The sequence below is a fragment of the Ictidomys tridecemlineatus genome, chromosome 3 (assembly GCF_052094955.1).
Source record: "Ictidomys tridecemlineatus isolate mIctTri1 chromosome 3, mIctTri1.hap1, whole genome shotgun sequence".
Taxonomy (NCBI): Eukaryota; Metazoa; Chordata; class Mammalia; order Rodentia; family Sciuridae; genus Ictidomys; species Ictidomys tridecemlineatus.
In genome coordinates this window covers 119482045-119497268 of record NC_135479.1, presented here as the reverse complement: position 1 = coordinate 119497268, position 15224 = coordinate 119482045, and the positions used below count along the sequence as shown (strand labels likewise).

At 33.2% G+C, this 15224-nt stretch overlaps 1 protein-coding gene across 4 annotated transcripts in view; it reads right to left on the bottom strand.

The window, feature by feature from the left end:
- Naaladl2 (N-acetylated alpha-linked acidic dipeptidase like 2) overlaps window positions 1–15224 on the bottom strand; it is a 1184425-nt gene that overhangs the window by 722677 nt on the left and 446524 nt on the right. The gene's annotated exons all lie outside the window — the stretch shown is intronic.

The following is a 15224-nucleotide window of genomic DNA, read 5'->3' as shown; positions in this document are numbered from 1 at the left end:
GACTGGGCCAGTGGTAAAATGGAAATTTACCTTTTTTTTTTTTTTTTTTTAATAGTAAGTACAAGAAACTTCTGCCCGAATTCCTGCTTCTAAAATTGACCCAAAGCCAGCCCTCTTAAGTCTGAGGACCCAGTATGTCTCACATTAGTGGATCATCTGGCTCTCTTTAGGGGTGTGCATCTAAAATAAAGTTTCTCAGATTTCACCCTAGACCTCTTAAATCTGTAGCCCTTCCTTCTGATGATCAGGTAGTTACCATTTCTTGACCCCACCCAAATAGGCTAGGATGCCCCTTTCCTCATTTCCCCCAATTTTTTCACCACCTGAAAGCAGTCTCTGTGATTATTCTTTCTTCAGCTCCTTCTACTTTAATTTTACTCCATGTTTTCCTCCAACCTCATAGATAAACCTGTTTTTAGCACGATTTTTCCCATGTCTCCCAGTTAGTGGCTTATACCAGCCTACTTCTAAATTCTCAGTCTCATACTTTTAACTTGTAAATTGACCAAAAAAAAAAAAATTACACATACATCACTCTTTCTCATCCCTAGGGTAACATTTTTATCCTATAAAGCATTTAGGGGGAGTTAGACTTTAGAGAGGGAAGATTCATCACAAAATGTTTAATTTGTATTCATAGATTATTTACTTACTCCTAGAATCTAGCTTTCTCTCAGTAATGGACTATGTACATTGTTATTCATCTTTCCAATTGTGGTTACATTGAACTGGAATTTTTACAATGACAAAAAACTCAGCCCGAATTCAAACCAATACTTGTAAGGAACGTGTATTGTCCTTTGCAAAACTATACACATGGAAGAATATATAAGTCATATGTTCAATGCATCCAAAATGACAAAGCTTAATAAAAATACATCTAAGTATATTTGGGGTTTTGTTAAATGTAAAGTGCAAACAGTTTTAAGATTTGACAAAGGAATATTTCCAAAACTACATCCCATCTTTTACTGAAAAATATCTGATCAATTGATTTAGAGGTGGCTGTTAAGAGCCCCAAGGGCCTTTATACTCTTAGCAAGAAGATGAAAGCTTTTTTCCCTGCTTTTACCTTCCTCGGACTACCAATCACAAGGAATTATATTCTATAAGGAAAAAAGGAAGGAAGGAAGGAAGGAAGGAAGGAAGGAAGGAAGGAAGGAAGGAAGGAAGGAAGGAAGGAAAGAAAGAAAAGACAGGCTTTCACTAGGTATAACTGGGTTCAGAAGCTGGTCTTAAAAGCTTTAAAATATTCTGGGGATAAATAACATTCTGCAAAAACTCAAAAGTAACTCATTCAATAAGTATCTACTACATATACAAGGTGCATAGTTCTGAATTTTGTAGGATATAGGAAATCCACTCCTGGGTTCAGAAGAGTCTGAGATAGCCATTGAAACAAGAATTACTCATAACAAACAACAAGGGAATAGAAAAGACCACTCCATCCACCAAAGTGAGGCATCAGAGAGCAGAAGAGACAACAGTCAAGGTGGCTGAGTTCTCTTGGAAAGCTCCACAGAACTTCAGGTAAGCCTGAAAGAGCTTCCTTGTCTCAAACAAGCCTTGGAAAAAGAAAGGGATTCCAGGTGAGAGCAATAATGAGCAAAGATAAAGAGTTGACAGGAGTGGGAGGAGGCCAAGCTTGAAGCAGAAAGCAGCAGGAAGTACTTAAGGCTGTTACCTTTCGTATTGTAACCAAAGTAAACTTCTCAAACTCTATTAACAACTGAGTTTACTGCTTTTAACCAAGTACTGTTGTGATATCTTACAAATCAGCTTAAAAAGCAAGATTTCTAAATATTCTGAAGATGCCTTAGATAGCATTACTATTTCCAGATAAATCCAAGACTTCTTTAAAATGAAAACAAAAAATAAAAAGGTTATTTTGTATATATAAACCAAATAATTCACAACTTCTCTAAAAGTCCTTTTCAATTTGTTATTAACATGATGATTTATAATTGTCTTAGAAGATTTGATCAATTGATATTGTAAAAGAATTAGCTCACTTTATATCCAAAGTCAGAAACATTTCCTTATCTGAGACCGTTTTTTGAATGCCTAATGACTCCAACTGACTTATTCTTTCTCTTCTGTATTTTCTTATACTCTGCATAAATGCAGTCTACAGAGCTTTCAATGCCTTCTTCATTTATTCATTCATTTGGCAGGTATTTACTGATCAGCCAGTATGTATCAGGGACTTGAAATACAATAGGGAGCCCAACAAACATGATTTCCTTTTCACAGGGAGGTTTTTTTTTTTTTTTTTTTTTGTGGTATCAGGGATTGAATCTAGAGGTGCTCACATTCCATCTTGATGACAGATTGAAAATGAAAATAAACATACAAAATTAAAATTAAAATTATGGTCAATTGCCAAAAGCCAATGTCTCGGCTAGGCACCAGAACAGGAGGCACCACACACCTTTGTAGGTTCAAACAGCAATTCTTTATTCCCGCTCTCACACCGCCTCCACACAGGTCCAAGGGCAATCGCATTCTGCCGTCTGCCTGCACAATTCACCTACTCCACGAGGCTATCTCCAAATCCCATTTTAATCTCACGAGAACTCAACGGGAACAAGCAGCAGGAACACCCTAATCCCAGCAATAATCTTCAATCTCCAACTTCCCTAAAACCCATTGTCTTAAACTGGCAACGCCTTAAACTCAAGGAGCCGGTCACTTCCTCAAACCTGATCAGCTCTAAACCCGGATCCGCCTTGGTCCTTGAGCAAGGTCACTTTATTAAAGCATGCATGCAATGTCCCATCGAATGTCCTCTAAGCAGCATGGGGTACGCTTGGCAAGGAAATTTCCTACTTGACAATGGCCCTCAGCAGTCAATGGCTTGAAGGATAAACATGGGGCTGAAACAGTCAGCACAATATAGTGATTAAGAACCTTCACACTGCCCCAGAACCGCCTGGATTTGTGATCATGACTTGACCATTTACTAGCTCTTTGACCTTGAACAATTTATTAACCTCTTTCTATGAAGCTGCTTGGCTTGAAAATTGGGGATAATAATAGAATCTACCTCATGGGGTCTTTATGAATATAAAATTAAAGTATAAATTAGAACACTGTCAGGAACTTAGTGAAAACACAGAAATAACAAGTAACGCTATAATTTCTACAACTTTTTAATTACACTCATGCAATCTCTTAGCAAAACATGTTCCAAATAAAATTCATTTATAAGTTTTTCTGGTGCCACACACACAAAAAAATAATTTTCAGGCAGTTATTTAATATCATGAAAATCTTATATACTACATTCTGATGGACATTTTTATGGATGAATGTAAATGACTTTAAGGACTCCTTAATGCTGAGCACCTAATTATCAAGTGGAGTAATTTCGTAAAGATGAGCCACACTAATGAACAGACACTCAATGTTGACTTAAATTACCGGATTCAAGAAAGTTACAAGATATTAGGGAAAGTGAGGAATGGGCAAATAGGTAAATGTGCAAGAAGAGATGTCTAAACTCCCAGAAAGGTGAAATAAAACCAATGGGCATAATAAATTTTCCCTCATTCTTTTTTTTTTTTTAATCTTCTCTTTTATTTATTTATTTTTATGTGCTACTGAGGATGGAGCCCAGGGCCTCACGCATTCGAGGCAAGTGCTCTACCGCTGAACCACAACTCCAGCCCTTCCTTCATTCTTTACATATCAGGAAGTCTCATTTTCTAAAGAAAACATTACAAGTAAAAATTATTTTACATCAATACAGATGTGAACTAGAAAAAGAGCTCTTTAAACTTGAAAATGTAAGTCACTTTAAAGTGCAGTTTCCTCAGTTCATGAGGTCTAGCTCAACCCTGAGATTGGTCAAGGACATTTTGCTATTCAAAGGGTAAGCAGACTAGCAGTATCAGCATAACCTAAGAATTTGCTGGATCTCCAGATTCTTAGATTTCGGTCATAGTCTGAATCAGAATTGCACCCACAAGGTCTCTAAGTGATTCCTATGAACATTTGAGTTTGAAAAGCATTGCAATTGAGATTTTTGGGCTATTGATGCAGTGACCAAATTGTCCTGATTAGCCTGGAATGTTCCTCATTTTAGAACTGAAAGTCTCCTGTCTGAGGTAACTACTGCATCTCAGACAACCCAAGACAGGTTGATTGGTTACCAGAGCTATGGGTCCCATAGAAGGAATGCTGGGGTTTTCTGTGCATGCTGCAGTGTTTTAAAGGTAAAGAATCTGAACTACCATATGATTCAGATGTACCTACCACTCCTCAGTGTTTATCCCAAAGAATTAAAGACAACACACTTAAGGAATATATGCATACTCATGTATATAGCACCACAATACATAATAGCCAAGTTATGGAACAAGCCTAGGTGTCTGTTAATAGATGAATAGATAAAGAAAATATGGCATATAAAGACACTAGGTTTTATTTAATCATAAAAATTAGAAAATATGTCATTTGCAAGAAAATGGACGGACTAAATAGCTTCATGTGAAGAAAAATAAGCCAGACTAATACAGGCATCACATGTTTTGTCTCATATGTGGAAACTAGAGAGAAGAAAGGACCAAAAAAACTAATAAAAATAGAAGGGAGACCATTAGGATAAAGAAAAGAGATCAGAGGAGGGAGGAGGGAAAGGGGAGGTACTAGAGTAAAATGGCCAAATATGTTATGTGCATATAAGAATATATCACCATGAACCCCAATACTCTGTATAATTTATATGCACCAATAAAAAATAGGATGTGATGTAGTATAATTAGCATTTAGCTTCCTGTCTTCAGTTACATAATCTTAAGCAAAGTACTTCCCCTCTGCAAATAGAATAATATATATATATATATATTATATATATATATAATGAAAATAGTATCCATCACAATAAAAATTTAAAGTTTAAATGAGTTATAATGCAATTGAACTTGCTCTATATACACTCAAAGAAGTTTAAATGGTAGCTATTGTTGATGGATAATTCTTATGAAATAAGTGAATGAAGTCACTATTTTCAATTCTATAAGCATGAAATGACTGTTTATGATTATGGATAGTAGTTTCAACAAAGACTAGGAAAGAATAAAAAGTATCAGAAGAAAGCAGAGAATAAAGGAGAAGGACTATAGAAAGTATGTGTTGAGAAGGGTGAAGATGATTAAAGCACACACCTCTGCAATAGGTACTGCTTATTTATACCAAGGTTGGTATGGCCCACCATACTCAGTGCTTTATTGCAGATAGCTTACTCTCGAGGTGTAACAGGAGAGTTGAGAAGGCATGATACATATTGGATAGCTGGTAAAATTGAAAATATTTATTAACTATCTCATCACAGAAAACGTTTTCCAACACTTTATTTACACCATTTTAGCAAGACTTCAAAAAAGTATCATATGAAATATTCAGGCTGAACATAAGCTTTCATATACTTTGATTGCAGCATCACATTTTGTTGAAATTAAGTGTTTATTGATTTCTTTCCTTGATGAACTGAATGCTTCTTAAGGGCAGGAATTATGTTTATTTATCTTGTTTTTTTTTTCTCTAGAACCTAACAAAGAACCTGGTTCAGAAAAGATGGTCAATAAATGGATGTTGAGTTAAACTGAGCTACAAGCTCAAGTTTATGTATATGACATACTTTAGATTTAGGGCAGATCAGTGAACTGGAGAAGTAATTTATATTTCTTTTAATAGGTACTAGATCCTTCTGGTGAAAGCTGATATCTTAGCTAAAACCTAATTTGCCCTTTTTGTATTTTTTAAATGTACCTATATAGCAAACCAACGGAAGGTAATTAAGTCTGAAACAGGCATCCTGCACCTGGAGTAAGAAAGAGTTCTTGCATCCTTCTGCAAAATCTAATAGAAACCAGAAAACAAAAATCATATATAATAATAGTTTCATACTAACTTCAATATTGAAAAATACCCATGTCCAAAGCTTGAACAGCCTTAGTTAATATTGCCTATGTACTATCAGTAGCTAATTAACCAAAGTTAATTGTATTAGGTCCAATTCAGGAGCTTGATTCCTCAATGCATTTAGCATTCCATAAGGAAATATCAGTCTCAGCAAAACTCATTACTATTTTGATGAGTGACCATATTGTTTAGTGTCAGAATACTATGATCAGAGGCACTAATTAAGGATTATTCTTTGCATAACGGAGACATTTATGAGAAGCATTGTAAGAGATTTTGTATTAAGTAAACTGGAGTATACTAAATCTAATACATATCAAATATATCTATTATTTATTTATTCAAGACCAACTCTCCATAAGAAAAGCATGGATAGTACAGAAAGACAATTCTTAAAACAAATCTTTGTAGGGGAAATTGAAAAGTATTTACCTTTTAAGTATATAAATTCATCCCTATTAACTGCTGTCAGCATTTTAAATGTTAAAAATAAAAACTCAATTTTGGAAAACTTTTCTAGTGTCAGATCAATGGACTGGATAAAAATATAGTACATTTATGTTAAAGTGCTACATGAAAAATAGGGTTGATGCCTTATTAGCTGTGCTATTTTGCTCAAATTATAAAGAAAATTCAAACTGTGTTTCTTAAATGCTGGAAAACTAGCAGTAAATGTGTCAGTAGTAGTTGTGTATATACTTTACGTTTTTTAAAAAATTAATGGCATATTTTGATCTTCTACACTCTTCAAAAATAGTCTTTAATTATATTTTTCAGGAAGGATGAACTCTACAGATAATATATTTTCTTGTTAAAGTTCAACATTTCTACTGGCGGAAAATGTTGCTGCTTCTTTTAACAAATGATTCTTCACTGCTGTTAACATAAGCAGATACAACTTTTTTTCAATATTTTTTAGTTGTCAATGAACCTTTATTTTATTTACTTATATGCAGTGTTGAGTATTAAACCCAGTGCCTCACACATGCTAGGCAAGTGCTCTACCATACTAATCCACAACTCAGCCCCAAAGCTGGGTTTGATGATAGTTTTGCCAAGTCTGTTTTAGTCATGACTCACATACGCAAAAATATGTAGCTTTTGCTTAGAATTGGACACATGATTCTTAATTAAAAAGTGTGCTTTCTTAGATATTGGAAATAAATCTGGACAAAGAAGGGTTTCCCATTGCATAGAAATGTTGGGCCTCTTCTAAGTATTTTGGTAGAATCTGGTCAAACAGATTTTTCAAGATTTACTTGAGAATTTAGAAGGTAAAAATTTTCACTGGTTATGTATTTAGATTATTAAATCCAAATATATTATGGTTTTGGTTCAGGTCTCATTGACCTGACTCAAATTTCAGTGATGGAGAACACCTTAGTGCAGATCATGCAACTGGAGTTATTCCCAGGATTCACTTTGAGCCAACCTACCTACCACAGGCCCTTGAAGGCTTTTCTTTTCTTTGAACCTGAGTCTCCTCAGGTGTAAAGAGGTGTTTGGTCTAGGAGACAAAATCTAAAAGAGTGTGTTCTTTGCAATTGAAAGCTTACAATAAAACCTGGCTTTTGTGTATTTGATGGGATAAGGTATGGTGCAGTGTTTGGTGACCTAAGTTTTCTCATCTGTAAAATGAGCTAATAACAGGGCATCTTGACAGATTATGGTCAGGCTCAAATGGATGCATAAATAATTATAATGCACAAAGCATAATGCCTGGCTTATACTAGTACTGTATGGATGTTAGCTATTATTATTATTCTTATTATAGAAATCAAATTATTTTCATGCCTGAATGCCTATTCACTTTTGGAGAAGATGAAAAATAAGAATAAAAGGAATTTGAGGCACTGGATTCACACTGACTGAAACTTGAATTCTTCCAGAGCAAAAAGTAGAAAGGAACTCTTAACCTAAGGAAACATGATTAAACCAGTTGGCTCTGTTATCTTCACCAAACTTTATTGGTTTTTTGTTTGTTTGTTTGTTTTGTTTTACTCTTTCTTTATTCTTCAATTTTTTTTATACTTCTGTTTGTCTTCTATCCATCTTTGTATCTTTACATTTTTTTCTTTGTGTTGGTTTCACATCAATCCGCTCTCTCTGAGTATTAGTGGGTCTTTACTGTCTGCCATTTAAAGCACACATTAGAACCAATAAACTAAAGAGACTTTGGAATGAACTAGATTATCAAGACTGCTGGTTTTCAATAAGGGGGTAATAGGTAGGCATACAACTCAAGAAGTTGGACACCAGTGGCCAAGCAGGGAAATCTGAAATCATTCAACATGACCTAACCTCAATTATATTTTAGAAAAAGAATAGGGAGTACAGGTAAATGGATCATGTTGATTAAAGAAAGGTTGATCAACAGAATTTACACTGCATAAAAACTGCAATATAACATCTGGTTTGTGCAATATTCCATAGGCTTTAATAAAAGAAAATTATTTGCTACGTGCTCAATGTGATGAGTAACTACATCATCTGTTGTCCTCATCCTTCCCAATTCCCCTGACTCTTCTTATCCCTGGACATATGGTAAGCTGAAACTGTCTCCAATATTTTTATATGCTACTAATAAGCAGATAACACTGTCTCCTTTCTCACTCAATTCAGATGGGGTTTTGAAATGAATCACTGAATTTCTATGTTTTACCATCCATATTTTTAATAGTAATAGTCTATAAACTATTTAAAGATTACGATTTGAAGAATGAATTTAAGAAATTCCAATTGCTGTGCACCCTTGCTGAATATAAAGTGTTTTGGTAGAAAATTCTACAATAGGTTTTATCTCAATCTTTAAATGCAACTCTCAAAGTCATACAAACAATTCCATTACTCATTATCTGTTGCATTCTGAGGAGTATAATCGAGGTCAGAAAATTATGTGATGAAAATATGGGATCTGAAAAACTTGTAATTTATCAACACAAAAGAACAAAAAAGCCAATCCAAACAACTTCCCTGAGTGAATTATGTGCTTGTGCCTTAGGGGAAAATGCTAACTAAAGTTTTCCTATTTTGAGAAAAAACAAAAAGGATGAATTCTTTAAAGCTATCAGCTTAATTATTATGCCATTAATTTTAATTTTCCAAATTACTCAAGTGAAGAAAAGGAAATTATGTCCACTACAAAATTGGAGTGAGAAATAATCTGCTTAAAGTTTTTACCTTTTATCCAGTTGATCTAGCTGTGTAAATTAGTCTAAAATAACCTAATTTAAATAGGAAATTTTTAATCTCACATCTTCCCATAGAATTTCTTGCTCTTCTTTTTCTAGTTATTTTTAATGTTGTTTCCCTTCCTCTGCCTTTTCACTAAACTGCCAGAATAAGTAAATATTTTGGGATAGGATAAACATGTCCTAAACCCTGAAGCACAAATAGGAATAGAATCACCATCCTCTCTGATCTCTCCATCTCTGATGGTTACGAAAGAAAGCAACTTTATACATCACTTACCATTGGCAAGCATTATGTGTTATGAAAAAAAACTATGAAAAAAAGTAGTGGATCCACTTAAGTACATAATCAAACAAACACTATAAATGATAGAACTTGTGGTTCTAATTCTTTGAAAAGTAAAGTACATAAAAAATAAGATCTGTCTTTAAATCAAATTAAAATTTTGAGAATTTCTAAACTGAAACTGACTCAGGTTAATGAAATCAGAGTCTGATTAAGGAACTTTGTATTGCATTGTTCTTTATTAATTTGTGTGTCAGCTGGGTAATCTCTATGCAGATGAGATCCTGAAATTTGACATCATCACAGCCACATTTTTGAAGAACTTCTAGTTAAGTGTTCTCTGTTATCATTCATTTTTGTAAGACTCTTACATATTGGCCTGTGTCATGTGAATTCAATTATACTTTTGTTGTTGTTGACCCCTAAAAGAATGGAAGAGCTTAATTTGTAGGAGTAAAATATACAGTGTTAATAAAATTGAGAAATATAACTATTGGACAAAATATGATGTGTGTGTACATGTGTGTTCTCATTAAGAAATGATAGGGGGCAATTACTTGCTGTTTCCAAAATCAGTGTACTTGAGTTCTTCCCCCTAACCCCAGACTGATTCTTCTGGGAGAAGGAAACACATTTTCTATAGTGCCCCACATTCATTGTTTTGTTTTCCTTTGTTTTTAAAGCTCCTCCATGTTCTTGATGTCCCCTGTTCTCTTCCTCTCTGGGAAAGAGAACTAAAACATTAAATGGCCGGACATAAGGTCTAAGAGCTCCAACACTTTCTAGTCAAACAAAATAGAGAACAGTTCATTTACTGATTTTCCTACAAGGCCATCTAAAATAACACTTTATTTCACAGAAACCTAAATTTATTTATGTATTTGTTTGTTTGTTTATTGTGGTGCTAGGCCCTTGCACATGCTAGGTAAGTGTTCTATCCCTGAGCCCACCCAAACCCCAAATTCCATGTTTAAAAGAATGTTTCTATGTAATGCAATACTTATGTGTATGAATGACTAGATTTGATATATTTCTTTTAACTATCATTCCAAGTTGACTAATATGCACTTGAATCTGTATATTTTATTCAATTTCTAAATAACAAATTATCATAAATTTCCATACGTTGAATATCAGCTTTGCTAAGAGAAGTAAATTTAAAGAAGTTGATTATTATTTTAGGGTCATGAAAATTAATGAAGGTATTTATAAATTATAGAAATATTCTGAAAGAAATGAAACAAATGATAAAATCATTTCTCTGAAATAAATTTCTGTTTTTGTGAAAATAATTGCAAAAATATGTTGAGTTAGAAGGAATGGAAGTGTAGTAAATAAAAATGCATTAAAAGTACATCTTACCTGATGGTAGATATTATCGGTACCCAAAAAAAGGTTCATTACCTTGTGAGTTTTAAATATTTATTGAACGTGAAAACAGACAAGATGCTTTTGAGAGATTCATTGTTATAAACCTAAGAAATTACATTGCCTCAAGTCAACAAAGATATTATCACAAGTAAACCTTACTTTTCTCTTTGCACTTATCCCACAATAACAGAAAAATCAATTTTCAAATGTGAAGAATTATAGAACAAACTCAATGAGTTTAAAGTAGTTCCTCAGAGCACTAAATATACAAACAATAAAACCCTAAATTCTGATTGTTCTTGAGTTATTTATGTCATATTCATATTCTTGCTATAACTCAAAGTCACAGGTATCTTTTGTTAAACCTTGAATTGAATTTTAAGTCACTAGATTACAAATTAAATTCTTACTTACAGATCATTCATCAGGAACTAAATATGCCATTTTAACCATGGTATTATGGCTTAGTCTACTAAAATAATAAACTGTGATTTATTTTATAATTGGATTTTTATTTTTTGCCCAGTACTGGAGATCAAATATCAGGTCCTTTATGTGCTACCACTGAGCTGCATACCTAGCCCCTAAAATTTGGATTTATTAAGATCAATTTTAATATTAATTATTTTTGCAAGACTTACATCTACTTTCAGGTAAGGAATTACAAAAAATGAAAACTAGAAGTACTGCATTCCTATAGATGTCACCTTTCCTATAGGTCTTATTTAGTCATATGCACATACACACAGTGATCTCATGAATGGCACTCAATCTGAATGCTATTCTTCCCAAGCACAATGCTCACTCATAGCGAAGATCATTGTATGCCTGTTCTCTCAAATGAACAATGAGACTTGTGCTCCACTGCTCCAAATCAACATATTTTCAAGGACAGACTTATTACTTCTGTTTCTGTACAGAGACATATTTTAATTGCTTATTCTCCTTTGTTTTTGTTTTTGTTTTTTTTTCTCCATCTGTCTTCCAGCTTTTTGGTCTGCATATAAGGCAATGAGTTCAGAATACCATATAGGACCCATCTAATATACAAAGTTTAAGTGATGCATATGATGAATAAAAAATTAAAATGCTTTAAAGCATATATGTTGATAAAAATATGTAAAGCTTCCTATTCTATTATTCCACATTTTTGACTGACTAAGCTATTTTAGGGTCCAAATATTGATGTCAAGAATGTGGCCAGATATGTCACTTATGTAATGTTTTCATAATTTTGACACATTAACATTTTACCTATATTATTTATTATTTTATGAGTTTCATAAGATTCCATTTTAAAATTTACTTGTATATTTTTAAAGGAATTTTATATTGTAATAAAAAAGGAAAATAAATAGATCACCTAAAAAGAAATATAAACAAATGAAACAGTAATATTAATGATCAAATTAATTTTAAATCCTTGTAATGAGAATATAACCTCCATGAGGGCAAAACATTTTATTTACTGCTTTACCCCAAGACTTTACAATAATATTTGACAGTTATTATTTACTAAAATCTCATTGAATGAATGAAGAATAAATATACTGGAAGGTTAACTCAAATATTCATCAGTTTTGTGCTGCTGAGCTTAAATTCCTAAGTCCCAAGGATTTTTTTTCCCCAAAAGTTCATATTCATCTCAAGGAAATGGAAGTTCATATAAAATACATATCCACTGGTATGTGTCAACAGTATATATATAAATGCTTGCATTTTTATTCCCTATAATATATTGATTGCTGATACTGAATAGAATTGTATATGGATTCAACAATGCAATTTTCTAAGTTCATAAAAATTGTAGGGCAGAACCTTTCACTTATGAAAGGGAGGAGTGTGGGGAAGCAAATAGAATCGTAGCTGAGACTTAAAACAATTCTGATGACTAGAGCCCATATACCTCAAATCCATCAAATCGTTGTTTAATAGGAATAAAGCCATCGGTATTGTTCTAAAAGCTTCTCAAAATGATTCAAATGTGTAGACAGTGCTGAGAGCCATGAATCTAGGATGGCAGTGATACTGCATTTGTCTATGGAGAATATGAAATATTCATCTGAAGTTTATAAAATTTTTCCTATGTACATACAATTCAGTTTTTCCTTATTTTATTAACTTTGAAAATTTCCTTTCAGGTTTTAATATACACAACTTAAACAGTTATGATATTTTAAAAACTGTCTTCAAAAAATCCCTAACTGTAATTTGTTTTATAGATCTTCTGTAAAAACCCTCTAACGATATATAATATTTCAGGAAGTAAAATTTCCTGAATTGACTTAGAAAAAAAATATTTCCTGTGCGACATAAGTCTTCATTTCTTCACTCTTTTTCTTGAGTCCAGGATTGATAATGATACCATATAAATTATTTAGTGCATAACATAATGGATAAAATATATTTCAGGTGTGACAATGTGACAGCAAAGTAACCCAGTCATGCCAACATGATCAGATAAGACAGTAAAAATATCATAGGTTTCCAATAACATTAAATCAAATAGCCTCAATTTAAGACCAAAGTGAGTTGAAGATCTAATGGAGTGTTTATCAAAAGGATGTAGTGCTGCATTCACAGAAACTCAATTCTCTGACAGGAACTACAAAATCAATCTGACAGATAATGCTCTGTTCTACTCTTATGCAAATTTATTTACTCACATATGGACAATACATTTTTTTCAACAGAAGATCTGTTTTTATGATTCCAATATGAAATTTATGACTGATAAAATATATTTTATTACTATATACAAAGAATATAATTTTCACTGTTCAGGAATTAGACCTGTTATTCTTGATTCTTCTATCTCCATATGCAATTAATAAATAGGTCTTATGACACACATATATGTTAGTCAGCTTTCTGTTGCTATGACAAAATACTTGATGAAAACAATTTAAAGAAGAATGATTTGGGGGGAGGCTATGGTTTTAAAGGTTTCAGATCATGGTCACTTGGCTCCATTGATTCTGGCATGTGGTAAGGCAGAATATTCTGGAGGGAGGAGTGTAGGGAAGCAAAGTTGCTCACCTCATAGAAGCCAAGAAGCACAGAACCAAAAAAAAAAAAAAAAAAAAAAAAGGAGCAAGGGGCAAGATATAGTCCCCAAAGACATATACCTTAGGACTCTGTTCTTTCAACCTGGTTCCACCTCCTACAGTTTCTATCACCTCCCAATGGTAATTTAGCTATGAATCCATCAATGGAGTTAGATGAGGTTAGAGTCCTAATGATCCAATCCCCTTACCAAAACCCCACCTCTGTACATTGCTACACTGGGAATCAAGTCTTCAAATATGTGAGGCTTTAGGGAACATTTCATTCCTAAACCCTAATAATATACTTCCCAAACAGTCCTGCCTATTTCTGAAGCACATTTTCACTGTACCACCTCTTTCAGGCCTTATAGTCTCACCTCTGGATTTTAGTTATATGATCTGAATTTGCCTTCTTGTGTCATTTTTTCCTTTCCTCTAATTCATTTTGCCCATTCCTGGTGGATTAACATTTTTTAATGTCCACTCTTATTTTTGTATCTTGCTAAAACTTGGTCCTCCCAATCGACAACATAAAAACCCAAATCCCTCGTTGGACTTCACAAACCTTACATGATTTTGTTCCCAAGAATTTGATCATCACAACTTTTTTCTTTCTTCTCTTTTCTAATTTATTAAAAAGGGAAACACCCCCATTAAATTGTCTTTCATGAAACAAAAAATAAGATTATTTCTGCCATGAAATAAAATACAATGTAGAACCAGAAAAATTTAGAAGTAAATGCTAATAACTGTGCTACCAATTTACTAGCTATGTCTCCTAAAATCTATATATTAAAATCTTGATCCCTGGTACTCAGAATGTGACTTTATTTGGAAATAGAATTATCGAAGATGTAAGTAGCATAAATAAAGTCAAATTTGCAAAGAATATGCTTCTAATGGAATATTACCTGTGTTTTTATTAAATGGAGACACTTGGATATAGCTATACTCATAGGAAGAAATATGTGTTGATAAGAATTATATTGCCACAAGGCAAAGAACTTTAGAAACTAGGAGGAGGCTTGAAGATCCTTCATTCTCTGGAGCCGTTTGACCAAACCTGAACCAACCAATACTTTGGACTTGGACTTCTGGCCTCCAGAACTGTGAGACAATAAATTTCTGTTGCTTAATCCACTCAGTCTGTGGCATTTTTTTTTTTTTTTTTTGTGGGAGCACTAGGAAAAACTTATATTGGCTAAATAATTATTTGACATTTCAGTTCATTTTTTCATTTAATAAATAAGGATTTATAGATACATGGGCAATTTTTTTTAAAATGATACCAGGATTGAGCCCACTGGAAATCTACCACTGAGCTACATCCCCATCCTACCCCACCCCCATCCTTTTATTTTTTTTTGTTGTTGTTGTTTGTTTGTTTGTTTGTTTTGAACAAAT